Here is a 27,489-nt window from a genome sequence, read left to right on the forward strand (position 1 = left end):
TCCCTCATGGGTGCCAGTTTGAGTCTCGGCTGCCCCACTTCCAATCCAGCTCTCTGCTGTGGTCTGGGAAAGTAGTGGAAGATGACCCAAGTCCTTGGGTCCCTGCACCCACGTGGGAGACCCGGAAGAAACTCCTGGTTCCTGGCTTCGGATCGGCCCAGCTCTGGCCATTGTGGCCATTTAGGAAATGACCCAGTGGTTGGAAGATTCTCTCTCTCTCTCTTTGCCTCTGCCTCTCTGTAACTCTGCCTTTCAAATAAATAAATAAATCTTTAAGAATTATTTTGTTATTGTCCTTTTTTTCCTCATTTTTCTTTTCACTATCTCCTTAAAAAAAGAGAGAGAGAGACTTATTTATTTATTTGAAAGGCAGAGTTACAGGGCGGGGACAAGGGTGGGGAGATTCACTCTCCAGATGACCATAATGGCCAGCTCTGGGCCAGGCAGAAGCCAGGAACCAGGAGCTTCATCTGGGTCTCCCACGTGGGTTGCAGGAGTCCAAGCACTGGGCCATCTTCTGCTGCTTTTCCCTGGCCATTAGCAGGGAGCTGCATCGGGAGTAGAGCAGTCAGGACATGAATTGGTGTCCATATGGGATGCGGGTGTTGAAGGCGTCAGTTTTTCCCATTGCACCACAATGCTGGCCTCTATTATCTCCTTTTTACAAGCCCTTGTGTCAAGGATTGGTTTTCTTTTTTTCTTAAAGATTTATTTTATTTATTTGAAAGACAGAGTTACAGAGAAAGGTAGAGACACAGTTCACTGGTTCACTCCTCAGATGGCCGCAACGGCTGGAGCTGCGCCGATCCGAAGCCAGGAGCTTCTTCCGGGTCTCCCATGTGGGTGCAGGGACCCAAGGACTTGAGCCATCTTCTACTGCTTTCCCAGGCCATAGCAGAGAGCTGGATCAAAAGAGGAGCAGTTGGGACTCGAACTGGCGCCCAGTCCAGGGCTTTAGCCCGCTGCACCACAGCGCCAGCCCCAAAGATTGGTTTTCAATATATCGTGTGAGTTGTCCTGCTATGTATGAAATTCCAACCCAGAAGCAGTTCCTTTACAAATGATTCAGCATCAGATTCCCCATAAACATGCATTGTGATGTGAACATTTGTGTTTTTTTAAAGATTTATTTATTTATTTGAAAGATTTACACAGAGAGAAGGAGAGGCAGAGAGACAGAGAGAGAGGTCTCCCATCTGCTGGTTCACTCCTTAGTTGGCTGCAACGGCCAGAGCTGTACTGAAGCCAGTTAGCCAGAAGCTTCTCCTGGGTCTCCCACATGGGTGCAGGGATCCAAGCACTTGGGCCACCTTCCACTGCTTTCTCAGGCCATAGCAGAGAGCTGGATTGGAAGTGGAGCAGTCGGGACTCAAATCGGTGCCCATATGGGATGCCAGCACTGCAGGTGGTGGCTTTACTGCTATGCCACAACACCGGCCCCAACGTTGGGTTTTAATGTAAAGAAATATGGTCACGTGCTGCAGAATAATATTCCAGGCAATGTCAGTCCACATATGTGATGATAGTCTCCTACGATTATGCCACCAATGACTTTACAACTGCCTTAAACTAGCGTGTGCACTCTGTGATGTTTGCACACTGACAAAACTGCCTAAGGATGCATTTGTCTGATCGTATCCCTGTCATGAACTGATGCATGACTGTGATGGGAAGCCTGGGTAGAATTCTATTCCTCCTAAGATTTTTATTTGTTTTCTCCAGGTGCCTGGGCTGCTAGCTATCTGCAATGAACTTAACCCAATTTCAAGGGATGAGATTTTCTGGGTTACTCAGATGCATGGAAGGTGGCTGCATTGCATGGGAGAGCCAGTTTACTCCAAAGGCACCCTTAATTCCTGGGATAAAGCCTTTCAGGAAAGCACCCCCGAAGCAGGGGATGACTTATCACAGTCTCCATTTTTGGCTGATGCTGGGTGCTGCCTTCTGTTTCCTATTCCTGGGAGGCTACAAAACAAATAAACAAACAAACAACAACAACAACAAAAAAAAAACAACTCAGGCTTTCAGTTTTCTCTTCCAAAAAATTCTCCCTCAGCAAAAGTGGCCCCAAGATTTAGGCGCCTCTTTCTGGCTTATTGTCCTGTCTTGGATCTTGGTTCGGTACTTTTTTTTATTTAATGAATGTATTTTTTTCATAGCAACAACTTCAGGAATACACTGGTTCTTTCCTCCATACCCCACCCCCCAACTCCCATCCCACCTCCCTCTCCCTCTCCCATCTCCTTCATTATGGTTCATTTTTAGTTTGACTTTATATACAGAGGACCAACTCCATGCTAAGCATAGACTTCAACAATTTGCACCCACGCACACACACACAACATATAGAGTAGAGTTTGGGAACAAAATTTGCAGTCAATTCTCATAGTACAACTCATTATGGATGGAGGTCCTATATGGGGAGTAAGTGCACAGTGACTTCTACTTGTTCCTTTAATAATTAACACTCTTGTTTATGACGTCAGTGATCACCCGAGGCACTTGCCATGGGCTGCCAAGGCTGTGGAAGCCTTCTGTGGCCATAGACTCCATCGGTATTTGGACACCACCATAAGCAAAGTGGATGCTCTCTCCTCCCTTCAGAGAGAGTACATCCTTTTTTGAGGACTCTTTTTTCCGCTGAGGTCTCACGGGGATCCTCTGTGTAGGATATTTTTGGTTCAGTACTTTCTATCTTGTTAAGTAATTCATACTTTTGAGAATATTTTCAAATGATTTTGACCCTCCTTTGATGTTTTCCGCAGGAGTGTTCATTTCACTTATATAGCTTGCCATTGACAGTAGCTGAAGTCTTTCCCCCTTTGGTGGCGAATGTACCACCGCACCACCAAAAAGCTCCCACACCAGAGTGCCAGTAGCTTCCTGAGAAAGCGTGCAGAAGAAGTAATTTTTGAGGACTTGAATGTCTGAAAATGTTTATATTCTGTCCTTACATTTAATCAGTACTTTTGCTGCATATAGGATCGTTGGTTGGATATTAATTTCCTTTCACAATGTTGACAGCATTGCTTCCTTAACTACTAACTGTCAGTTTGTCTCTGGAAGAATCTGAAGTTATGCTGGTCCTTTATATGTAATAGAGGTTTTCTCCTGGAAGCTCTTAGAATCTTCTCTTTATCCTTGTTTTTGAAATTGGCACCATTAGGTGATTTGATATGGGTTTGTCTTATTCCCCATGCTAAGCGTGAATTGCATTTATTCTTTCTTTTTGTTGTTGTTGTTGTTAAAGGTTTATTTATTTATTTGAAAGGCAGAGTTACAGAGAGGCAGAGGCGGGGTCGAGAGAGAGAGAGAGAGAGAGAGAGGTCTCCCATCCGCTGGTTCACTCCCCAATTGGCAGCAATGACCGGAGCTGTGCTGATCTGAAGCCAGGAGCCAGGAGCTTCTTCTGGGTCTCCCCACACAGATGTAGGGGCCAAAGCACTTGGGTCATCTTCCACTGCTTTCCCAGGCCATAGCAGAGAGCTGGATCGGAAGTGGAGCAGCCGGAACTCGAACCAGCACTCAAATGGGATGCTGACACTGCAGGCTTTACCGGCTACACCACAGTGCCAGCCTCCTGAATTTATTATTTCAAACTGTACATTCAACTTCAACTCAGGGTCTTGCGGTGGATTATGTCTTTGATGATATTCTCTTGCCTTTTTTCCTGGCCTTTTCTGTGCTCATATTATTAGTCGCATTAGAACAATCCTTTAGCATCCCTTTCTTTTCTGTTCTACTTTCCCGATGTCTTTTTTTCTTTCTGGTCTGTTTTCCTTCTCTGAACTTTTGTCCTATTCATTAAGAGATCCTGAACATTTAATTTCTGAAAGTTTTTTTTTTTTAAGATTTATTTATTTGAAGGCAGAGTTACAGAGAGAGAGAGAGAGACAGACAGAGAAAGATCTTCCATCCACTGGTTCACTCCTCAAATGACCACAACAGCCAGAGCTGGGCCAGGAGCCAGGAGCTTCTTCCGGGTGCAGGGGCCCAAGCACTTGGGTCATCCTCTGCTACTTTTCACGGGCCATTAGCAGGAAACTGGATCAGAAGTGGAGCAGTCGGGACTCGAACTGGTGCCTGTTCGCCCACTTCACCTACTACACCACAGTACCAGCCCTGAGAGTTGTTGTTTTCTTGAAAGCTCCCATGTTCCTTTCAAAACACACAGGTTATCTTATGTCCCAGAGGCTATTCTGGACTTTTTGCTGTTGTTTTTGTGTGTTTGCACTGTTTCTCTTGCATTTGAGTTTCCTTTTTCTATTGGTTTGCTTTAATAGTAGAGGGATTTGGGTAATGGCTTGGCCAGGCAAGGGCCAAGGATGAGGCAAGCAAGGAATCCAGGATGCAGAATGTGTACAGGCCCTCCCTCCCAGCACTTACCTGGCCTGAGGGCCCCTGGGTCCTGATCTTGGCTGTCCACCTGTCGGGCTGAGGAAGTGGAGTGCTGAGTGCTGATTGTAAGCTCTGTGGCGTGGGTGGGCCCTATCTACCGGCTTCTCTCTGAGATGACTGGACCAGGTCACAGCCATTTCTTTCAGGCATCTCCAAACGTAGAGTTGCTTAATTTGGGTTCCTTTTTTTTTTTTTTTTTTTTTTTTTTTTTTTGACAGGCAGAGTGGACAGTGAGAGAGAGAGACAGAGAGAAAGGTCTTCCTTTTTGCCGTTGGTTCACCCTCCAATGGCCGCCACGGCTGGCGCGCTACAGCCAGCACACCGCACTGATCCGAAGCCAGGAGCCAGGTGCTTCTCCTGGTCTCTCATGCGGGTGCAGGGCCCAAGGACTTGGGCCATCCTCCACTGCACTCCCGGGCCATAGCAGAGAGCTGGCCTGGAAGAGGGGCAACCAGGACAGAATCCAGCACCCCAACCGGGACTAGAACCCCGGGTGCCGGTGCCGCAAGGTGGAGGATTAGCCTAGTGAGCCGCGGTGCCAGCCTAATTTGGGTTCCTTCTAAAGTGCAGGCTCAGGGCAGGAGTTTGGCGTAGCAGCTAAGATGCCCATGTCCCACATCAGATCGCCTGGGTCTGACTCCTGATTCTGCTAGAGCAGGTAGTTTATTTCAGTGTTGTTCCCACAGTTGGAGTGAGGGAGCCAAGACACCGACACAGGGAAAGGAGAAAAGGCAATACAAAAGTGCCTTATTAAGGTCACCGCTGCGGGAAGCAGGGATTTGACTGTAGCAGGGCCTCCTTGGAAGCCTCCCAGGACTGTCCATGGAAGAACAGGAAGGTAGATCATTTATTTAAAGCCCAGCTCCCATGCCGCCGCGTGGTGGAGGAGCCACCCTGGGGCGGTAACCAACCACTCTTGCAGCCTGCACACAGCGCGGTAGGCTCCCATAGCTTTGAAACTGAAAGTGGAGAGACCTAACCCTCGCTAGAGGTCAAGTGCTGCCACCAAGAGGTCACACCGATCTTGTGCTCAGCGGTGCAGTGCGCCTAGGCAGTTGGAATCAGCAGTGTCCCCAGGGGGAAGTGACAGGAAGTGGTGACTGCCTGGAGTAAAATCTAATCTCCCTGTGGGGATGTAAGGTGGGCTTCTTGGAGCTGGGGGCTGGGGGGACAGAAGCTCCAGTGGCGATGGGAAGTTATCTCTCCTTTAGGCTTTCTTTGAATTGTTCCTCTTTGACTTAGGCTGACATCACTCCCATCCCGAGCTATGTTAGGTCAACACCTGAAGACTCCATCCATAGATCATGCCAGTCCTTCTCCTGCGTATTGGTGCCATCTTCAACCCACCTGGGCCAAGACTCGGGCCATGCCACACTGCCCTCGCCATGTATGCCCTCTGAATTCTGCTCGGGCTCTGAAGTAGTGCTCTGGGCCACCCACTGAACAGATGCCCTGTTACGCACTCTGCTCAGGCTCTGACACCCTAGGCCAGGCCATCAGCACACACGGACAACCTCCTGACACCACCCAAGGTCTCGTACCCCAGACCGGGCCCCTTTCTTCCCCTCCTAGCCTGCCTGGCTTCTGACAGCCCACACTGGGCCTTCCGGGACATGGCTGCCTTCCTCAATCCACCCAGCCCCAGACGGTCCTGCCCCATCTGCCTCAGTCCTTGAAACAGTATGGAGGCTACTCCCCCCGCCCCGGGTGAACCCCCCACCCCCGACTCTGGGCTCTGGCTTCTCATGCCAAGCCACCTGGGCTGGATGCTCTCACGTGCTTGCCTTACCCAGTTTGGCTGCTGATTCCCCAGGACAGCCTGGTCCCATGTGGACAATTGACTTACTCCACTCGGACTCCAGCTGCCTCTCGCTGGCCGCCCCTGCATGGGTGCCTTCCTCATCCTGCTGCAGTTCTCACGCCTCCCACCAGGCTGCCCAGCCACATGAGCACCCTCGTTTCCCTACTTTGACTCGGATGACACCACCAGACCATCCTGGGTGGACACCCTTTTCTCATGGGTGGGCATCAGTGTGCCACACTGAGCCTTTCTCTCGCCCTGGACACCATTCCAAACGTTCTAGGAGTCCAGCATCCTGGCCCAGGCTGCCACCACCTGTGGACGCCCTCCTCGGGCTCTGCTACTCCACGTGGATGACGTCACTCTCAGCTCCAAGTCATTCCCCTGGGGGGCCAAGGTCATCAGCCTATTCAGGTTCAGCCTCCCTGTGATGGACAGACTCCTCCCCACCCTCGCGCACTCAGAACTCCCCCCTCACGTTGTTTGGGTGCCAGATGGCACCCCTGCTGTGCAAGCCTTCCACACCTCACGTGGCTCTGCCACTCAGTGCCCCCTCACCCCCTGATCTTGCTTTAACTCCCCCAGCCAGGTCAACCTACTGCACGGATGCCCCCTCCTGCATGGATCCCCTTGCTTGGGACCCCCAGGTGTAGATGGTATAGATGCTGTCCTCACCTACTGGACTTCAGCCTCACCACAACTGGCCAACCCCATCCCTGCTCAGACTTCTCTTCTTTTCTTTTCTTTTCTTTTCTTTTCTTTTCTTTTCTTTTCTTTTCTTTTCTTTTCTTTTCTTTTCTTTTCTTTTCTTTTCTTTTTTCTTTTCTTCCTTCCTTCCTTCCTTAGATTTATTTATTTATTTGAAAGTCAGAGTTACAGAGAGGCAGAAGCAGAGGGAGAGAGGGAGGTCTTCCATCCACTGGTTCACTCCACAAATGGCCACAATGGCCAGAGCTGGGCCAATCCAAAGCCAGGAGCCAAGTGCTTCTTCCGGGTCTCCTACGTGGGTGCAGGGGCCCAAGGCCTTGGGCCATCTTCTACTGCTTTCCCAGGCCACAGCAGAGATCTGGATCAGAAGTGGAGCAGCCGGGTCTTGAACCGGTGCCCATATGGGATGCTGGCGCTGCAGGTGGCTGCTTTACCCGCTAGGCCACATCGCCAGCCCCTCAGACACCATTTTCATTGAGTAGGCTCTGACAATCCACAGGATGCTTCTCTGACAAGACCCAGTTCACACTGTCGAGCCTGATTCCTACTGTCGGAACATCTCATGTGGATGACTTGCTCTTCCTGGCTGGGCTTTGACTCCCCATGGGGGCCCTTCCCCCATTGCGGGTGACTCCCTAGTAGGGGCATCCCTGTGCAGGGACCTCCCTCCTCACCCCCCCCAGATTCCTATGCCCTCCACTCCAGGTGTTCCTTTCTGTGAACTTCCTCTGTGTTCACTTGGATTCCATCTCTCCACATTGGGCATCACTCTCCGTGCATACCCTCCGCACCTCACTTCGGATCTCACACCCAGTGCTCAACGAACACTGTGCGTGTGTGCGTGTGTGCGTGTGTGTGTGTGTGTGCGTGCATTCCTCACCCTGGTTGGGCTATGGAACCAGTCAGGAGGCCACTTGCCTGCCTGGATAGCTTCTTGCTTATAGCTGTGCTCTGGCGTCTTGTGCCATTTGTGCCATGCTCCTGTGGCTCCCTGCTCTTCCTGCCCAGGCTCTGTCAGCCTGCCTTGTGCGCGCCTCCTGCAGGGATGTGCCACACAGCTCAGTGTCCCACAGCGTGCAGTTCGCCAGGCTGCTGAGAGAACAGCCGCCTCCCGCTCTGTGGCCTCTGGCACTCTACCCACACTGCTCCCTGAAGTGCCCTCTTCTGGCTTGTGATGGCTCAGATCATTTAGACGAAAGCGCGACATCCGAATCCGCTCTACTTAACTAAACATATTGCCCACTATAGCAACCTGTTTGAGACACTCCAGACAAATACATCCTTAGAATCAGTGTGCATTGACTGATTGCTGTTTAGTCCCTAGAAAAAGGGCGATATACCAGTGGTGAGGAACTGTTCGAGTATCATCTAGGTTGTTATTCACTTAATATTTTTTCTTTAAATGAATTGACTTTCCAATACATATTTCTGTTTCCCCATTTCTTCTTTGGTGATTTTATATACATATATATATATCTTATAAACTTGACCATTTTAACCATTTTTAAATATTTATTTGATTTATTTGAAAGACAGACTTACAGAGAGAGAGGTAGAGACAGAGAAAGAGGTCTTCCATCCGCAGGTTCACTCCCCAGATGGCCACAATGGCCAGAGCTGCGCCGATCCAAAGCCAGGAGCCAGGAGCTTCTTCCAGGTCTCCCACGTGAGTGCAGAGGCCCAAGGACTCCAGCCATCTTCTACTGCTTTCCCAGACCATAGCAGAGAGCTGGATCAGAAGAGGAGCAGCCAAGACTAGAACCAGCACCCACATGGGATGCCAGCGCTTCAGGCCAGGATGTTAACCTGCTGCACCACAGTGCTGGCCCCCATTTTAACCATTTTTAAGTGCGCACTTCACTGGCATTGAAGCACATTCACATTGTTGTGCAATCATTACCACCAACCATCTCCAGAACTCTTTCTTTACCCCAAATGAAAACTCTGTGTACCAAACACTGACTCCTCTCTCCCTCCGACCCCTGTTCCCTGGCAAGCAGCATTCTACTTTCTGTCTCTGATTTTTTTAAGATTTATTTATTTATTTGAAAGGCAGAGTTACAGATGCAGAGAGAGAAAGGGGGGGTGAGAGAGAGAGAGAGAGATCAATTTTCCATCTGTTGGTTCACTCCCCAAATGGTCACAACGGCCCATCTGAAGCCAGGAGTCAGGAGCTTCTTCCTGGTCTCCCACACGGGTGCACAAGGACTTGGGCCATCTTCTACTGCTTTTCCAGGCCATAGCAGAGAGCTGGATCGGAAGTGGAGCAGCTGGGACTCGAACCGGTGCCCATATGGGATGTCGGCACTGCAAGCGGCAGCAGCTTTACCCGCTACACCACAGCGTCAGACCCATGTCTCTGATTTTTGACTACTCATAATCAAGGATAAATTCGAGAAGTAGAATCATACAATATTTGTCCTTTTCTGTCTGGCTTATGTCTTCAAATTTCGTCTGTGTTGTAGCATGTATCAGAATTTCTTTTTTCTTTTCTTTTCTTTTCTTTTCTTTTCTTTTTTTTTTTGACAGGCAGAGTGGATAGTGAGAGAGTGAGAGAGAGAGAGACAGAGAGAAAGGTCTTCCTTTGCCATTGGTTCACTCTCCAATGGCCGCCGCGGCCAGCGCACTGTGGCCAGTGCACCGTGCTGATCCGATGCCAGGAGCCAGGTGCTTCTCCTGGTCTCCCATGGGGTGCAGGGCCCAAGGACTTGGGCCATCCTCCATTGCACTCCCTGGCCACAGCAGAGAGCTGGCCTGGAAGAGGGGCAACCGGGACAGAATCCGGCGCCCTGACAGGGACTAGAACCCAGTGTGCCGGTGCCACAAGGTGGAGGATTAGCCTAGTGAGCCGCGGTGCCGGCCCAGAATTTCTTTTTAAAAAGAAAAAAACATTTATTTATTTTATTTGAGAAGCAGAGTTACCGATAGAGAGAGGGAGAGACAGAGAGGTCTTCTATCTGATGGTTCACTTCCCAAATGGCTGCAAGAGCCAGTGCTGGGCTGATCTGAAGCCAGGAACCAGGAGCTTCATCTGGGTCTCCCACGTGGGTGCAGGGGCCCAAGCACTTGGGCCATCTTCCACTGCTTTCCCAGAAACATTAGCAGAGAGCTGGATTGAAAGTGGAGCAGCCAGGACTTGAACTCGTGCCCATATGGAATGCCAGCACTGCAGGTGGAGGCTTAAATTACTATGCAACAGTGCCAACCCCCAGAATTCCCTTTTTTTTTAAAAAAAATTATTTGTTTGTTTACGTGAGAGGCAGAGTTACACAAAGAGAGGGAGAGACAGAGAGACACCTTCCATCTGCTGGTTCACTCCCCATATAGCCTCAATGATTGGGGCTGGGCCAAGTCAAAGCCAGGAGTCTGAAACTCCATTTGGGTCTCCCACATGGGTGGCCGGAGCTCAAGCCCTTGGGCCATCTTCCACTGTTTTCCCAGGTGCATTAGGTGGATCAGAAGTGGAGGAGCAGGGACTCAAACCAGAGCTCATACTGGCTGCTGGCGTTGGGAGCATAACTCTCTATGCCATGCTAGTCCCAGAATCTCTTTTTTTAAGAAAGATTTATTTATTTATTTGAAAGTCAGAGTTACACACAGAGAGAAGGAGAAACAGAGGTGGGGGGGGGAGAGAAGAGAGAGAGAGAGAGAGAGAGAGAGAGAGAGAGAGAGATAGAGATGTCTTCCCAATGTCTTCTCCAATGGTTCACTCCCCAATTGGCCACAACAGCCAGAGCTGTGCCTATCCGAAGCCAGGAGCCAGGAGCCAGGAACCAGGAGTCTCTTCCGGGTCTCCCACGTGGGTGCAGAGGCCCAAGGACTTGGGCCATTTTCTCCTGCTTTCCCAGGCCACAGCAGAGAGCTGGATCAGAAGTGGAGCAGCTGGGACTTGAACCAGCACCCACATGGGATACCGGCACTGGAGGCAGCAGCTTTACCCACTACGCCACAGTACCGGCCCCATCCCCAGAATTTCTTAACTTTTTAAGGGTGAAAGGTACACAGGTCATCCATTATATGGATATTGGTTCATTCATTCATCCATTGGTGGGCAGCATTTGGGTTGCTTCCCCCTTTTGGCCATGATGAATCATACAGCTATGAACATTGCTGTGCAAACATCTATATAGAACTTATTATGACATCAACATTACGCCATGAGAAATGATAACTCAATACTTGCAAAAACTCATTGAAATGTAGAAATTAAATAGGTGTAGGGCCATTTCTACTGCTACTCTCTATAGCAGAGAGCTGGATCGGAAGTGGAGCAGCTGGGACTCGAACCGGCACCCATATGGGATGCTGGCACTGCAGACGGTGACTTCACCTGCTACACCACAGCGCCAGCGCCCGGCCATCCTCTTCAAGAAGTTTGTTTTTTTTTTTTTTTTTTTTTTGGACAGGCAGAGTGGACAGTGAGAGAGAGATGGAGAGAAAGGTCTTCCTTTGCCGTTGGTTCATCCTCCAATGGCCGCCGTGGCCAGCGCGCTGCGGCCGGTGCACCGTGCTGATCCGATGGCAGGAGCCAGGAGCCAGGTGTTTTTCCTGGTCTCCCATGGAGTGCAGGGCCCAAGCACCTGGGCCATCCTCCACTGCACTCCCGGGCCACAGCAGAGAGCTGGCCTGGAAGAGGGGCAACCGGGACAGAATCCGGCGCCCGGACCAGGACTAGAACCCAGTGTGCCGACACCGCAAACGGAGGATTAGCCTAGTGAGCCGCGGCGCCAGCCATTCAAGAAGGTCTTTTAAAACTGAGGCAACATGGAGTCACAGCCTCTCCATCCCTTTCATAGTCGCTGCTCCCAACCTGGGCCAGCCTCACATCTAGACCCTTGGGAAAGATCATGTGATCCCTGTGTGCAAGACTTTCCAAAGGCTCTCCTTCATTGATCACAGTCCCTAGACTAGCATGTAAAGTCTCTGGGGCCTGGCAGACAGCACTGTTTCAGTTGCAAGTGACAGATGCACACCTCTGCCTAGCACATAGAGGTCATGAGAGCAGGGTCTCTTTCTCTTTTGTTCACTGCTCTATTTCTAGACCCTGGACTGGCACATGGCACTTAGAAGGTACTAGATTGTTTGTTGAATGACTAAATGAAACTAGCTCAAACACAAAAGGAACAGTATGTGTTCCAGTAGCAGAGGAACCTGGCCTCAGAGTCATGTGGGTCTGAGGACTCATGCAAAATCATTGGCTCTCCCTCTTTCTCTCTTTCTTTCTTTGTCTGTTCCCACATGTGTGTTACTCTCATTGTGTCCTGCTGGGCTTCCTCCAGCGATGGATGGCAGAGCAGGGTGAGGGAAGGCATAGCCACATACTGCTGCAGGTTAACCAACTGTGAAAGAAAGAGCCTTGCCAGGGGCCGGCGCTGTGGCATAGCGAGTTAAGCTGCCACCTGCATCCCATATGGGTGCTGGTTCAAGTCCTGGGTGCTCCACTTCAAATCCAGCTTCCTGCTAATGTGCCTGGGAGTGCAGCGGAAGATGGCCCAAGTATTTGGGCCCCTGTCACCCACATAGGAGACCTGAATGAAGTTTCTGGCTCCAGTTTTTAGCCTGGCCCAGCCCTGTCCATTGTGGCCATCTGGGGAGTGGCCAGCAGATGAAAGATATTCTCGCTCTCGCTCTTTCAAATAAATAATTGAATCTTTAAAAAAAATAAAAGGAGACTCTCTCCAATGTATAAATCTCGGGCAAGTGCTCCGATTGGGCAGGCTGGGGTCACATGAGCCCTCTCAATGTGGAAAGAAGGAGGGGGACAGTATGAGGGGCCCGACATGGATCAAGAGTCTCAGCGGGAGGCTCAGTGGTTTACTGGGACCGACAGCCCTTCCAGAACCCCACGACTGCAGTGGAGGAGGGGCAGCTCACCAACGGAAAGAGCCGGGAAGCTCTTATCAGCAAACAAGGAGGACTGGGTACTGGCAGGAAAAACAAACAAAAAGCCAAATGTCCAGAGACAAGTGCATAAATCCTCCCTTGCAATGAGACCGGAGTGGGAGGCCTGGGACAGCCTGAAGGAGGCTGCAAGAGACTTGAGATGATGTTTGAGATCTCAGTTTTATCTTTATAAATCAGTGTAGTTTTTTTTTTTAAGCAAAAAAAAAAAAATGGTAAATTCCTCACTATTGAATCAAATCTGTGCTCTTGTAAGCTGTGCCATGTGTGGTCTCTTGCTCTTTGTATTCCTTGGGACACTGTCTTTTACCCGCAAGGGTCTGCATAGGGCATGTGAAGAAGACTTTAAAAAAAAGATTTATTTATTTATTTGAGAGGCAGAGTTATGGAGACAGAGGGAGAGACGGGGAGAAAGAGAGAGATCTTCCATCTGCTGGTGTACTCCCTAAATGGCAGCAATGGCCGGAGCTGGGCCCATCTGAAGCCAGGAGCTCCTTCTGGGTCTCCCAGATGTGTGTAGGGGCCCACGGACTTGGGCCATCTTCTACTGCTTTCCCAGGCCATAGCAGAGAGCTGGATTGGAAGTGGAGCAGCCAGGCCTCAAACTGGTGCTTGCACATATGGGATGCTGACATTGCAGGCAGTAGCTTGACCAGCTACCCCATAATTCCAGTCCCAAGACTTTATTTTTTAAATAAACATCTTTTAATTACATTTTCCACAAACCTTTAAAAAAGATTTATTTGTTTGTTTGTTTGAAAGGCAGACTTACAGACAGAGGGAGAGACAGAGAGAGGGAGAGATATCTTCCATCTGCTGGTTCACTCCCTAAAAGGCCACAACGGCTGGGGCTGGGTCAAGCAAAAGCCAGGAGCCTGGGTCTCCGTCTGAGAGTGGCAGGGTCCAAGCACGTGGGCCATCTTCTGCTGCTTTCCAGGTGCATTAGGGAGCTGGAACAGCAGTGGATGGAGCAGCTGGGACTCAACCCGGCAAAGCAATGCTCCTGGCTCCTTCTGTGCCTGCCACCCCTTCCCTGCACCTTCCTTGGCATACACCCAGTTAGGTGGCGTGCTGTGTTTGCTGGCCAAATACTGGGATATTTTATTGGCTCTGAAATTCAGGGGCTGAAGCTTTTCTCATCGGGAAACCAGATTTCAGATCAGTGCTCAAATAGGGGGCTATTTCTCTCTTTCTCTCTGTGTGTCTGTTTCTCTTTCTTGGGTCTGGTAGTGAGACCGTCCATTTAGGAAAGGACCCCCCCCCCACTCTGTTCCATACTCTGTCTCTTAGGGGCCAGCATGAGGTCTAGCAGAAGACCGCTTGAGTGATTCAGCTTAGCAAACCAGGTTCTCTGTGTGAGCTGCCCTGGCTCCTGATGGTCGAACGAAGCCCCAGCAGATCTCTGCCCTCTACCGGGTGGCAGGCAGAAGAAAGGACTTGGGTGTTCAAGGCCTCTCTGCGGCATCGCCTTAACCCCTGCTTCTCTCCCCATGAGTGACTAGGACAGAGCTAGGCGCCCACTAGATAGACCGTGATGCGGAGAATGCAGTGGAACAACATACTTCCGATGATAAGCTTAAAGGGGAGCACACGCATTTAAGCAAAAGCACAGGTTTAGCAGAAGAGGGGCCCAGCACCAGGAAATTGGAAGAATGGTCTCCAGGTGTCTTTGTGGATGGACAGTTTGGTCTCGCAACTGCGGCTTCTGCTTTAAGGAGTATGACGGTTGCCTTTTGAAAGGAAAGTGCAGTAGTCACATGGAACTTGCCGGAGTGCCAATAATTCTGTAGTCTCCCGGAGTGTTTCCGAAAGGTTGGGAGGGACCCAATTCCTCTTCCTGTGTGGTGTTTCTGTGCAGTGCAGCCCAACTGAGCAGCGCTCAGGCCCTTGCTGGGGGCCTTGGCACACCCTGGGCCGGGTTGTATCTGTCTTGTCGGGACAGGAAACACCCACATTGGGGTATCACGTGTTCTCCAATACTTCGGTTGTCATGGAGCTTGGCAGAATTTGTGGAGAGGGTCTGCGTGTGCAAAAATGTTAACTAAAGGGAAGCAGGCTTTCTGCAAGGTGATTCCTGACTCACGCATGTCCCAAATTGGCCAGTGTGTCTTCAGGCCCTGGGCAAGCGTCCAAGCACCGCCTTCCTGAATTGCTTCTAGCGGAAAAGGAGCCGGTTTCAACTTTCTACACTTTTTAAAGCGCTGCCTCGATTAGACGGGAGATAGCAGCCTGTTCAGCAGTATTACTATTATTACTCTGTCATGGCTATATTTGTAAATTATACTCTTTTTCCTTTGCCAAAAGCAAATGAAAATACATGTTGCGCTGTGAAGCCACCTGAAGCTGCAAAAGGTTTTCCCAGACTCATCTGAAATGAACTCTAGGCCCATGGCTGCCCACGTAGGAAGGCTTCTCCATCCCCAGATTATGGGTTCATGCTTTCTTTTGGGGGGGGATTAAAAAAAAAGGGCAAATGCTTTTAAAAAAATAAGTTTAATTATTTCTGTAGAAGTAATGCATTTTGTTGTTTACACAAGTGTTACCTGGAAAATACACAACAGTATACAGAAAAAAACAATCCGCTATAATCTTAGAACCCCAGGAATAACTATTAAAGTTTTGGTATATTTCCTCCTAGCCTTTTCTCTACATATCGATACAAAACTATGGATGCAAAATGTCCCCAATACACTTAGATTACATATTCAGGAACATATTGCAAAAATAATTCTGCACCTTGCACTTTTATCACAAAAGCAAACCACATATAACCGCTGGTAGACTTTCGGTTTATTTCCTCCATCCTTCTGTCTGTATATTGATACAAAACTATGCATGCAAAATGTTCCCAATATAATTATAGTGCATATTAGGAACACATCGCAAAAACAGTTTAGCATCTTTCTTTGATCTCCTACAGTGCTACAGCTCAGACACAATCACTTTTAGAGTCCAGGCGCTCTCCTTCCTAGTCTTTTGTCCGTATTATTGATACAAAACTATGAATGCAAAATGTTCCCAATACATTTATATTACATATTAGGAACACATCGCAAAAATAGTTTAGCATCCTTCTTTGATCACTTTACTACAGCGCACAGCTCTGAGACAACCCCTAGAGAGTTTTGATCCTGTTCCATTTTGTTACATACATTGTATTTACCTAATCCTGTTATTGGTCATGTGGGACGTTCCTAACTGCCACCCTTCACAATACTGGAATGTGCATCTTTGTGTATTCTTTTTCTGGAACTTTCTGTCCACGGACTTTGTTTTTTCTGGACCACACACGTGGACCCAACCTAGTCAAGATGACCCTGGGTCTATAATGCGGACAGCTAGTGTTTTTCCAGTTGTTATTTGCTTGAGCATAAATTCTTTAACATCCTAGCATGAGTATCAAATCATATGCCCTAGGCAAGTTTCAATTCATTAAATAGAAATGGAAGGTAACGAAGTGCCGTGAGAAGGTACCCTCCTGACCTTTTAATCGATCCACGTGGAAGGCTGTGGAGACGAGTGGCTCCCAGACCTTTCAGTTATCAATCTGTCACAAGTGCACAGTGGTATCTCGTGACATGATGATCCCCGAGATGTCTGAGGCCTGTGCACCCATGAGCCTAAATGTCTCTATCCCCCCGTGATCCCCAAAAACTTTTTAGAGAATTATGTTTGACAACATAACTGAAAACATGCAACAGTAGAGAAAGGAAAACTTTAGCTGGAATCCAACCGTCTTGAAGCAACATATTTATTTGTTCTGCAGATTCCCTGTAGTTGCTGCTCCTCCTTTTCAGTCATGGTGGTCATGTGATTTTTGTAGCTCTGAGCTTTACAACTTGGTACCATAAGCATTTCCTAGATGTCTATGTAGTCTTTATATAATTATTATTTCTAATGGCTCAGAAAGATTCTACTGCGTGACTAGATTAAATGAATCCCTTCGTTTGCATATTCTGTTTGTCTCCTAAGATTAGTTTGGTTGGTTCTATAGAAAATACCAAATATGGGCCAGAGGCTTTACATGAATTTAAATTTAAATCAAGCTTTTTTTGGTTTGTGCACAGCGACTTGTACACAGCTGGGTGATTTACAGTCACTAATTTACAGTAATCCTGAGTCCCGTCTTGGGCCTCACCTAGAAAGTATCCAGGATGGAGGCAAAGCTTATCCTGGTCAGTTCCACCTGGAAGTTCTCTAACTAAACATACTCCTTCAACTCCATTCCCTACCCTGGTCCTTCCTGTGTACTTGGCCCTGGTGAACAGGTAATGAATGACATAAAGAAGCAGGACAGGTCTGCAAAAAGAGGTCCTGGGGAAAGCCACAGGCAAATCTTTCCCCTCCAGAAGCCTGTTTTCTTGTCTACATTTTTTTTTTTACTGCCTTGCTGTATTTATCTTTCAAGGGGTTTGCGAATAGCGAATAGGAAAGCATCTGGAAAAGCCTGATAGAAAAGCAAGATGTTGGAACCGTTAGGATTCTGATGATTGCAGCTCCGTGGCCAGGCCCTCTGACAGTCTGGTCTGGACAAAAGTGGGGGTGGGGGTGGGGGTGGGAAACAGGTGAAGGGGCTGCCTTGGGAGACTCAGACTTCAAGGAAACCAAGACTCTCAGCGGGCCACACCAATGACCTCAGCTCCTTGATCCTAGTGGTGAAGTCACCGGCCCCAACTCCCAGCAGCTGCCTAGACTGTAGAACTCAGCCTTAGAAGGCGAGTGCGCCCAGCTGGAGCAGTCACAGGAAGTGGGAGTCTTTCAGGGCTCCTCCCTAATGGCTCAGTTTACCATCCCCACCATGCTTTAAGTCTCTTTGAACTTGCCAAAGAGATCAATTGTGGAGGGGAGAAGATGAGGCAAAGGTGGCAGACTGGTAAAATACTATGAAGGAGCTGGAAGATCCTTGTTCATTTACTAATAGGGAATGACTGGGGTGTTGAGGGGCAGGGAGATAAACATTTTCTGCAATTGGTGTATCCAGGTTTTCATTTAAGAGTAATGTCATAATTCGAAATACAACTGCATATATAAAGTCCCAGGGTTACGAGTATCAGTAATACCACAGGTCAAAGGGAAAATAAATCTCTAAAATTTATACCAACTTGGATATAGCCCTTGACTCGTCTTTTAAATACTAATGAACTTCCACTGATTTGCTCCAAACACGGCTTTTGGAGGCTAATTTTATTTGCACCTTGCAGCCTCTCAAGAGAGCCGCCTGTAAATTAATTCCCACCTTGCAGGATCACGTTTTCTCCAAGCGTTGCCCTGAGCTCCAGAGTCCAGGATTCGGAGAACAACCCCAGCCCCCTGCCCCATCATCTGCCTTGATGAGATAGACGAAAGGTATGGTGTTTTTAAAAGCAATCAGCAAAATAATTTGCACTGCAGAGTTCTTATTAGTTTTTTTTTTAATTGGATGGTTGCCTGTGTTAACGGAAATCAAAAGCAGCATACACTCAGTCTCCCAGCGCTGGAGTATATCCAACTGTTTTCCTGTTTGGAGTTCCACTTTTGTCCTTGTCTGTGTGCGCACATAAATTTTTTTTTTTACAGAGTTGCAACCACTGCCTCTTTCTGTGGCCCTGGTTATTGGCATCTAGTTTTCCAAGTAACATTGACACACATCTGTTCAAATCAATGGACGCTCCCATGGTGACTGACTCATTTGGCGGGAAAGACAAGTTTGCTCGCCAATTGGAACAAAGCAGCATGGGTCTTAGGGAGCAGCAAGGAGAAAGAAGTAGTGGGCAAGATGGTTTTGACTTACAGATCATAAAACACTTTCCAATAACATTTTTAAAGGATGTATACTATGACACTCAGCGATTGATTCTCTTTTACTCCCCTATCGTGGGACCCTTTGATGGTTTTCAATATCTAGTGAGTTAAAAATGCATATAAATTATAGCCTTTACGAGATGGTTGTATTTTCTTGAAACAGGAGTCTTCTGTGTCCAGATCCCCGCCAAGAGTGTTGATGTAGTGTTCCTTTGTTGGGGGAAAGGGGGAGGGGTATCAGTACTGCTAACTGGACATGCTAGATGCCTTCAAAAATATTCCTGGGGTTGAAAGTTTTTAATTCTAGTTCTCAATTCTAGTTTATCACAGTCACCTATCTTGTCCCACAACTTACAGAAACGTTGCATTTTCTATTTAGAGCTAGACTAAGGTTTTCTTACCTCAAGGGCTGAGTGTGTGTAATAAACTTTATATAATGCCACGTGCACACAGCTTCCACACTAACAAATAACACCTGTGTGTGTGCCGGGGGCAAGGGGGGAGAATGAGAAAAGAATGAAAAGGTGCCTCGTTGAAGGTGGTAACATCGGGTCAATTAATCAGCCGACTATCAGTTGATTGACTTTATACAAGTCTCCCACACATGATGATGTACATCTCGCAAGGTTGAAAAACAATTTAAAAGAATACCTTAGGGAGCTGTGAAAGAGAATTTATAGTCTGGAACGAATTGCCATCTTCTTAATTGACACAGAAATGTTTGGCTAAAATATTGCTTTATTCACGTTTTTGTCCTTGGAGGAGAATCTAGGCAGGCTCACAGCAACTTCAAGCGTGTAAATAAAAGTGCAAGGAATGTTTTAAGTCAGAAAAGAGCACCCATGCAGCGCAAGCTCGGCGCCTTTTGCCCTCCCTCCCCCCTCCCCCAGCAAAGGGTTGCTGGGATCCTGGAAGGCAACGCCCCCAAAAGTCAGGATCGCTAGCTTCCCGCCCTCCACCCTTCGCGATCCCGAGCCGGCCGGCGCCTCACCTGGATGCTGCAAGCGCCCACAGGAGCCGGTTGGCGCGCGCACAAGGTCCTCCGGGAGGGCTGGGTGCTTCCAGCGCCGGATGGCACAGGGCCTCTTTCTGGCTTGAGGGGGAACCGTGCAGGACAGGGAGAAAGGGAGAAGCGAAGCTGGTGAAAGGCAGAAAGGGAGTCCTAAGGTGCCTCCCCCCACAACCCCCAAGTGCAAAGGCAAGCGGGTGCGGGAACCTGTTTGCCATTCGCGCCTGGGGATTGCGGGCCAGAGGGGCCTTAAGCCGGTGGGGCGGGAACAGCGCGGGGGCTCCTAGGCTGAAGAATCGCGGCCGGTGGCTAGGGAAGCCAGCTCCCAGCAAAGGCCGCTGGGTCGCGGTGTCCCTGGGAGCCCGAGGGTCCGCGCTGGCCGGAAGGGACCCAAGCACTGCCCAGGCGCAAGGGAGTCTGGGAGAGCGGGTGTTTCGGGCGGCTAGAGCCTGACTCCCGGCTCTGGACTACCCGGAACTCCAGGCCTCCCCAAACTGGAACTCTTCTGGGGGCCCACGCCGGGTCCCCGCGAAGACCAGTTCATGTAGACAAGAGGTGCGTGCGTGCGTGTGTATTGTGGTTGTCCTTTAAGATGACCAAAAGCTTGGAAAGCATCCCGTGCCCTTCTTCCTATTGGCCAATACTCCTCTACCTGCCCATTCCCTAGAGCAAAAGAATCTCTCCAGGGATTTGCAAAGAATTAGCCCTTTTCTCTAGGCCAAGGGTCAAAAGCTCCTAGGCGACTCGGAATCTCGTTTTTGCACCGAAGTCTCAGAGGGCCAGCCCAGTGAGAGGTGAAGGCAGGCGGTGTGGCAGGGCAGCACCTGGGCACTAGTTAATTAGCGATCGCTCCCGGAGTCTGAGAGTCACCGAGACCCTGAATGGACAACTCAGGTGCAGGCACTTTCCGGGGAAACTGTCAAAAGTTCCTGTGAACGGTCTGCTACAGGGCCAAAGCTGTCCTTGGGGCAGCGCCTCCCGGGTGGGATTCTGGGACCAGATTTTGGGGGAGGGGAACAAAAAGCTGAAAATGCAGAGCCTCATTCTGGAGCCACTCCCTCAGATCCCTGCTCTCCCGGCAGGCCTCTCACTCCTCTCAGAGCCGGTCAGCGCCTAGTGCTGCACAGGCCCTTAAGGCCTCAGCCTCCTCTGATCCCACTGGGGTTGCCCGCAACACAGCCAGCGGGGGGTTGGGGGGGAGGGAGAAGGGCCCGCTTTCATCTTTCCTAACCTCCAAAATCCTGTCCCCACGCAAACCTGGGCCCGTTTACCAGGAACCGCAGGGCCTTGGGGACCACTGGCAGTCCCGTTCCCCGCCTCCCCTTGCTCCCTTTTTCAGCCCTTGCCCCTCCCGCCGCCCCCCCCCCCTCCCCATATCGCTGCTGGAGGCTGAACGCCCGCTACCTTCTTTGTCCCGGGGATTGTTATTCTAAGTGATCCGGAAGGGACTGTCAGTCGTTACCCTTTTACCTAGGCAGGGATGCTTAAGGAAAGCATCGGTCACACCCACACATTATTCCGAGACAGGCTGAGGTTTTATGGAGTCTAGCCGCTCCCCTGGAGGGCGGGCGCACGCTGCAGGCAACGGGCCACGACTTACCTGGCGGGTGAACCCGTGCAGAAATCCCAGACTTACCCTGGCAGCAGAAGCAATACTCCAGAAGTCCTATAGCTCACTGCAGTACTGTTCCCGCTGCTAGGGCACGGCTGAGTGCGGGCACCGCGGCCCTCCGGGAGCACGCCGCGCCCCCGTACTCCGCCCCCCGCCGCGGGCCCACCCCATCCCCTGCCCCGCAGGGCAGGGCAGCCCTCCCGGGACAAGGGCCTTGCAAAGAGAGCAGACGGATCCGAGGGACTGAGTTCCCAGCCCACCTACCTGCTCCCGAGCCGGCCTCGGCGGGAAGCCGGCACTCGGCGGCAGGAGCACGAGTCCGCGGACTCCCGCCTTCTATTTTCCCCGCGAGGGGGTATAGCAGCGCCTCACGTTTTGAATGAATCATAGCACTTCAAAACATGAATTGCTGCTGCATCCCCTCGGAGTCAACGAAGGGGGGGTCTCGCTCCTGGGTACCTGCGGGTGAAGAAAGACTCCATGATTGGGAGCAAGCCCCGCCCCACCCCGCCCCACTGCGAGGAATCAAAGCCAAAACTCGGGACTGCGACGCATCTCTTCAATGGATGTACTTTTAATGACTTCGCCATTTGACTACCAGGATCTGCTAGTGGACTGGAGGGTGTGGCTCTCAATTTTTTTTTTTCCTCGAGGATGAGTCTTGGAAAAGTATAGTAGTAAAAAGCAGAGCCTCGGCAAATAGAAATTAGGGTGGGAGAGAAGCTGACTTCGGAAAGGGGACGGATAATAAGATTAAGTAAATTGAGACCATTTGGCAACATCTGGATCACTCTTGCCAGCTTCAAAGTCTTGATTGTAAGTCTCATGCATTGTCCCGGTTTGCAAAAACTTCTCATTTACTGGCAATAGTTACAGATGACTGAAAGGAGATAACCCCAATCTCTGGTAGCCTCAGCCGATTGTAACATCCAGGACACTGGCAAAATATAGATTCATCTATAGGAGCATCAGATGTCCCTTTTCAATCACTGCTAGTGTTTTCCTGCTTATAGTACACACCGTGCTTTGGATTACTTTAAGCGCACCAAAGAATGAGAAATTTGTGTAGATGGGATACTTGGATGTTCACATGTTAAACTGGTTACTCAAATTTTATAAATAATTTATACGTATCCGTGTCATACATCAAAACATCAATCAAAAAGTTTCAATGCTTGATGTCAAATTGCCACTTCCTGTCTCAAGCAGCTGCATAGAAACTCTTTCATGTCCTGAAATGGCCGACACTGTACATACCCCTTAATGATTAACTCGTTAAATACCACTTTTCCTTTTTAAAATGGACACCGATCCGCACTAAGTTACATGCACACCCCTTTCATTTCAGCAAACTATTCAATTAAGCATAAGACAGAAACAAAACAAAACACCCTGAAGCCCTCAATCACAAACCTGAAGGTTAAAATAACAAAACAAGGACAAAACTCCAATGGTTTTGAAAGTTAAAATACATTTCCGTACAAGTAACAGAGATTTCAAAGTACACAAGTCTAGTAAGTGTTTTGTTTCTTTAAAACTTTTATCCCTTTTGTAAAAGTGGTACAATGAGTGTTAGGTGATCTATTTATTAACAAAATGTGCACAGTATTTAAATGAAGCTAAGTACAAAATTCATAACACCAATATACTTTCCTGTCAGGATAAACAACCTCATTAGTAAGAACCCCACTCCCTAAATTGGGGGCATTAAATGTCTCTAAATTCCATCTTGTTTTTGGCTATGATATTTACAAACAACTTTTGCATTGAGCTTTGGGATTAATGGAGGGAAACGTCGTTGGTTGCCCTTAAAAAGAAAAAAAAAGAGAACATATTTAGCAAATGTTAAATTGTACTTCAGACCCCCACAACTTTCTCCCAAATCTTTTCTGTTCCAGACACACATGTGAGCCGTCACCTCAGATGTTAAAGTCACCTCTACATTAACATTTCCTTAGTTGACTACGGAGAAAAACAAAAGTTCCATCCAAATAACAGCACTGTGCCTTCCAGATTGATTTGGTCAACTTGCTGGAATTGAATTCATTTATGGCTTGCAATAACCCCAACGACTTACAGCCCTAAAAAGCCACCTCACTCCCCTAGTTTACGTATTTCCCCGGAGACCGAAATTTACTTACGAAAAGCAAGCACAAAGAGGCTTCTTGTCATTTCAGGAGAGAGTCATTCGCTGATACAATAGACAAAGAATCGATACCTTGGAGTTGCCATAGCCCCACCCCCTGCTTAACTGTGCTGTGTTTGGCCAAATGATTTAAGAGCCAAAGAATCCGCCTCTTCCTCTACTCAGATTTTACAACGTTTTGTCTTTTAATTTTGTAGGTGTTCCCCCTCCCCCGTACCCCACACCCCAAACACACGCTGTGCCTTCCCCAGACGCATTCAATCCAAACTTTCTCAATGTCAAGTTTCGCACAGCGAAAACTAAACAACCTTGGACATTTTAATTTGGAAGAGACAAAGCAAAATCAATCATACATTGCTTTCCAAGACATATTTTACTACTGGCAAATAAGAGTCACAAAAAGTCCACTCAGATTCGGTCAAAATCAGTCACTTCCGACCCCGGCGGGGCTGGCAGTCGGTCGCTACCCCTTACTCAGTTTTCTCTCCCCGCCCTTCCATGTTAGTTTTTTTTTTTTTTTTTTTTCAGCCCGTTTCCTAAGAATTTTCCCCGTCGTACTCATTTGCTAAACACTTTAAAGCTCGGTTTCGCCCCGACCCTGGTACCCAAACTTGCCTTCCAACCCCCAAAGCGACACAGAACTGCTTTTTTTCCCCCAGAATTATCACTAGATTTTGTTTTCAGTTTGCCATAAGCAACGTTACAATCGGGAAAAACACAAACCAGCAAGTCCCTTTTTTAAAAATCCCATGTCACCTCTGGCTCCACTTGAAAATGGCGCCGAAATCGAAGAACTTCTTAAATTTCATTGTAAGCTTTTTGCAAAGGTTTCTGGGATTTTCCTGCGAAGCTGCTTCGCTGCCGTCAGAGAGCTAGCGAACGGGCCAGCAAGCCGGGGCGGGGTGGGGGGAGGAAAAGAACGGTGGGGAGGCAGAGAGGGAGAGACAGACAGACCAACCGACAGCCAGCGAGGGAGAGGGACCTGGGCAGGCAGGAGGGCTGGGACTTGCGAGACAGCGAAGTTGCAGGGCGCGAGGTGGCGGGCACCGCGCAACCAGGACGAGGAGCCGGCAGCCGGGGTCGCGGGCAAGGAGGGCGCGCTCTCGCTCTGGCAGTGGCCGAAACTCGCAGAGCAGCGTGGCGGAAGCAGAGCAGGCGGAGCGGTTGGAGCGGACGGAGCGGAGCCGAGCGAGGGGCTGGAGCTGCGCGCACCCAGGGAAGCGCGCCGGGCAGCCAGCAGCCAGCCTCCTGGAGTGGCCCTAGAAAAAGCCGGCTGGGGGGGCGTGGCCACGCCGTGCTCACGCTCCCCGCCCCCCTGCTCCCCTCCGCTCCTCTGGGGCCCGGGGGCGGAAGGGGGGAGGGGAAGAGAGGGAGCAGTTGGGAAGCAGGGGTGTGCAGGCGCTGGACGCCAAGGCGTTGGCTCTTGGCCAGGGAGGGTCGAGAAGGGCACGAGGGCGCCCAGAATAGCCTATACAGAGCTGAATAGCGGCAGCGGGGCTGGGGTGGGGTGGGGTGTCAGGGAGAAAAAGGGGGACGTTGGAAAATGCCAATGCCAAGGGCACAAGGTAGCGCAGCGTACACCTAGGGACCAGTTCGATGGACGCGAATCGCGCTCACCGGCCCCTCCTACAGTTCTTTGGGCTGCCGGGTGGGCGCAAAGTGGTAGAGCGAAGCCTCTGGCACTGGGCTTCGCAGCGGTGCCTGGAGAAGTTTGGGGGGCTCACACCGCGTGACTGTAGCTCTCACCACGCCTTAGACTCCCCTGCGCTGCTAAGCTCTCCGACACACAAGGCCATGGTCAAAGCCATTCCCATATGCGCTGGCCCTCCTCCTTGGGGGTGCATAGCACGGAGGGAAGGCACTATTGTTTACACGTGTGCACGCAGTTCAAGAAGGGAAACTGAGTAAGCTATTAGTGATGATGTTATTTCGTAAGTGTGAAAATGCTATTGAAGGCAAATAAGAGGATATTCTTATTCCTAGAAGATGCACGCTGAAGGGAAGAGGGGTGAAATGTCACGTTGTCTGCATTTTTCAAATGATGCAGCTAGCTTTCGCGCGCGCGCGCACACACACCCACCCACCAGGGAAGGGAGCCCGGGAGGGGGGGAGGAGAAAGTAATGTGTGTTAACAGTTGTTGCATGCGTGTGTGTGTGTGTGTGTGTGTGGACAAACGCTTGTACTGTTCTTTCAACTTCGCTGGATATTTGCAAAATGTCATAATAAAAAGATTGGAGGCACTTTTGAAATAGGGCCTGAACACTAAGAAAATGTTTCTCTCTCCCTGTCCCGGGTGGGACAAATCTGCGAGAAAGCAGGGCTCAAACCCGGTGGGTCCTGGACAGAAAGAGCAATGGGTAGCGCTGGCCCGCAGCGGCCACAGCCCAGGCCACTGGCTGCGGGCCAGAAGGGGCCAGCGCACCTCGGGGCAGGTGGGCAGCCAGGCGTATCGAGGTGCCACGGAGCTGCGGGGGCGCGCTCGCCTCGGGAGGTGGGGAGGGGGCAACCGGAGGCTTCCCAGGCGGAATTCAGCTACGCCAGCCGCAGTCAGGATCGGTGGGGGTCCGCCCGCGCCACTCTGGAGCAAGGAAACCCCGGCGCTCCGGGAACAGAGCCGCGCGCGTCCGCCGCTGCCGCCGCCCGTGTACCCCGCACTGTCCGAGGGACGCCTAAGTGGTTGTGGCCTGTAGACAGCGCTCAGGGTAGCCAAGAACCGCGTGCAGGCGCTGGAGAAAAAAAAAAATTCAGGTGTGGGAAGAAAGTAACAGTGAAAAACAGGCACGCACGCTCACGCGCGCAAGCAGTGTGCAAAAATAAATGCACTCGGCGTTGGAGTTTCGGCAGCTACTTAACTCTTAGATGTATGTTACTGTAATTTTTCTGTAGAACGCCTGCAAAATCGGAAACCGAATTTCTTTGCAGCCTGCGTGTGCGCGTTCTTGCAGGGCCTTTCGCTGGCGTCCGTGGCTGTTTTGGGGAGGAGGGGGTGGGAACGAAGGGAAGGGGACTCTTCCGGGGTCTGCAAAGCTGTTTGGAAAAGTTCACCAGAAAGATTGTACAGATCAAGAGTTTCTTTGCAGGAAACGTTTTCAAACGGCTGAGATTTCTACGGGCTTCGGTGCGCGAGCAAAACTCTTTAACTACTAAGCTTCACTTTCCGTATTACCGGCTTCAAAACCCTTGGTAGACAGGGCCAAGTTTGCCGGACTGGGAGACGTGACGGAGCAAGCTTCTAAATCCTCAGATCATTTATAAAGCTCCTGAGTCCTTGAGGTGAAAGGCTTGACTGGGTTTTTGAGGCTCGGCGGGCCCCTTTGCTGGAGCCGCAGCCTGCAAACATTCATTTTCCTACCTAAATGAGTTAGAAGGGCAGAAGACTCCAGCGCTGGAGATGAAAGTTGAGTGTGTGGCATGTCCTCAACAGAAAAAAAAAAAAATCGCAACAGCTCTCTTTATTAAACGCCTTTTGCTACATCAGCAATTTAGAGAGCCAGTTGAATATTGATGAATTCTTTGAGGGTGAGTAATATGGCTTCCAGGCTGGAGAAAGTGAGGGAGGACCGGCTTAAGTATTTACTCAAGTGAACAATCTTCAAATATTTTTTCAAATAGGGTGTCTCAGGGATTTTCGGAGGACCTCTGAAACAAACCCTGATTCTACAAATGGCTTCCCCAACTTGACAAACTCAGCGGACATAAATTGCCCTAAGAAGTGCTGAGACACTCCTATGGGCACAGCTCAGCCCACCCCCCACTCCCTCCTCGGGGTGTCAGGGAGGCCCCCAACTGGCAATCGGGCAACTTCTCATTGGGCAGCTAGGAAGCTGAAACGAAATGCACACCATCTATTGTTGTCACTTCGAAAATTTTGTTTCAGAGCGGGTATTTTCAAGAAAAATGAACATATTTGCTTTTCCATTTTCGTCCATGAAACATTCAAGTTACCTTGATAAGAAATCATTACAGTCAGCTGTGGGAGGAGAGGTTCGCAATGGCTTTAAAGTGCGCTGAAGGCGCAGCTGAGAAAAATAAATCAGCCCTAGGCTGGAGATAGCAAGGAAGTTATGCATAACGAGGTATTTGGAGTAATTTCTGGAAAGTGGTTTCTGTGAAACAATGGCGACAGAATCTC

The 27,489-nt window shown here is 49.6% G+C and overlaps 2 long non-coding RNA genes and 7 other non-coding genes across 9 annotated transcripts; all 9 read right to left on the bottom strand.

Annotated features, from left to right (window-relative positions):
- Positions 1-15,474: 15,474 nt before the first annotated feature.
- Positions 15,475-15,532, bottom strand: MIR450B (microRNA mir-450b). Its single transcript, NR_162648.1, has one exon. It is a non-coding gene; the product is annotated as a microRNA mir-450b (primary transcript).
- Positions 15,533-15,639: 107 nt separating this feature from the next.
- Positions 15,640-15,696, bottom strand: MIR450A-1 (microRNA mir-450a-1). Its single transcript, NR_162646.1, has one exon. It is a non-coding gene; the product is annotated as a microRNA mir-450a-1 (primary transcript).
- Positions 15,697-15,809: 113 nt separating this feature from the next.
- MIR450A-2 (microRNA mir-450a-2) lies at positions 15,810-15,866 on the bottom strand. Its single transcript, NR_162647.1, has one exon. It is a non-coding gene; the product is annotated as a microRNA mir-450a-2 (primary transcript).
- Positions 15,867-16,341: 475 nt separating this feature from the next.
- MIR542 (microRNA mir-542) lies at positions 16,342-16,400 on the bottom strand. The gene has a single exon (NR_162681.1). It is a non-coding gene; the product is annotated as a microRNA mir-542 (primary transcript).
- A 2,909-nt stretch (positions 16,401-19,309) lies between these two features.
- On the bottom strand, positions 19,310-20,012 carry LOC127484907 (uncharacterized). The gene is made up of 2 exons (XR_011385487.1): positions 19,581-20,012; positions 19,310-19,376 (listed from the first exon to the last, which is right to left on the bottom strand). It is a non-coding gene; the product is annotated as an uncharacterized lncRNA (long non-coding RNA).
- Positions 20,013-20,023: 11 nt separating this feature from the next.
- Positions 20,024-20,080, bottom strand: MIR12092 (microRNA mir-12092). The gene has a single exon (NR_162730.1). It is a non-coding gene; the product is annotated as a microRNA mir-12092 (primary transcript).
- A 1,153-nt stretch (positions 20,081-21,233) lies between these two features.
- On the bottom strand, positions 21,234-21,297 carry MIR503 (microRNA mir-503). The gene has a single exon (NR_162668.1). It is a non-coding gene; the product is annotated as a microRNA mir-503 (primary transcript).
- A 269-nt stretch (positions 21,298-21,566) lies between these two features.
- MIR424 (microRNA mir-424) lies at positions 21,567-21,625 on the bottom strand. Its single transcript, NR_162639.1, has one exon. It is a non-coding gene; the product is annotated as a microRNA mir-424 (primary transcript).
- Positions 21,626-21,767: 142 nt separating this feature from the next.
- LOC108178768 (uncharacterized) lies at positions 21,768-24,591 on the bottom strand. The gene is made up of 3 exons (XR_011385488.1): positions 24,113-24,591; positions 23,352-23,401; positions 21,768-23,017 (listed from the first exon to the last, which is right to left on the bottom strand). It is a non-coding gene; the product is annotated as an uncharacterized lncRNA (long non-coding RNA).
- Positions 24,592-27,489: the final 2,898 nt, after the last annotated feature.

This window comes from Oryctolagus cuniculus, chromosome X, assembly GCF_964237555.1.
Source record: "Oryctolagus cuniculus chromosome X, mOryCun1.1, whole genome shotgun sequence".
Lineage (NCBI taxonomy): Eukaryota > Metazoa > Chordata > Mammalia > Lagomorpha > Leporidae > Oryctolagus > Oryctolagus cuniculus.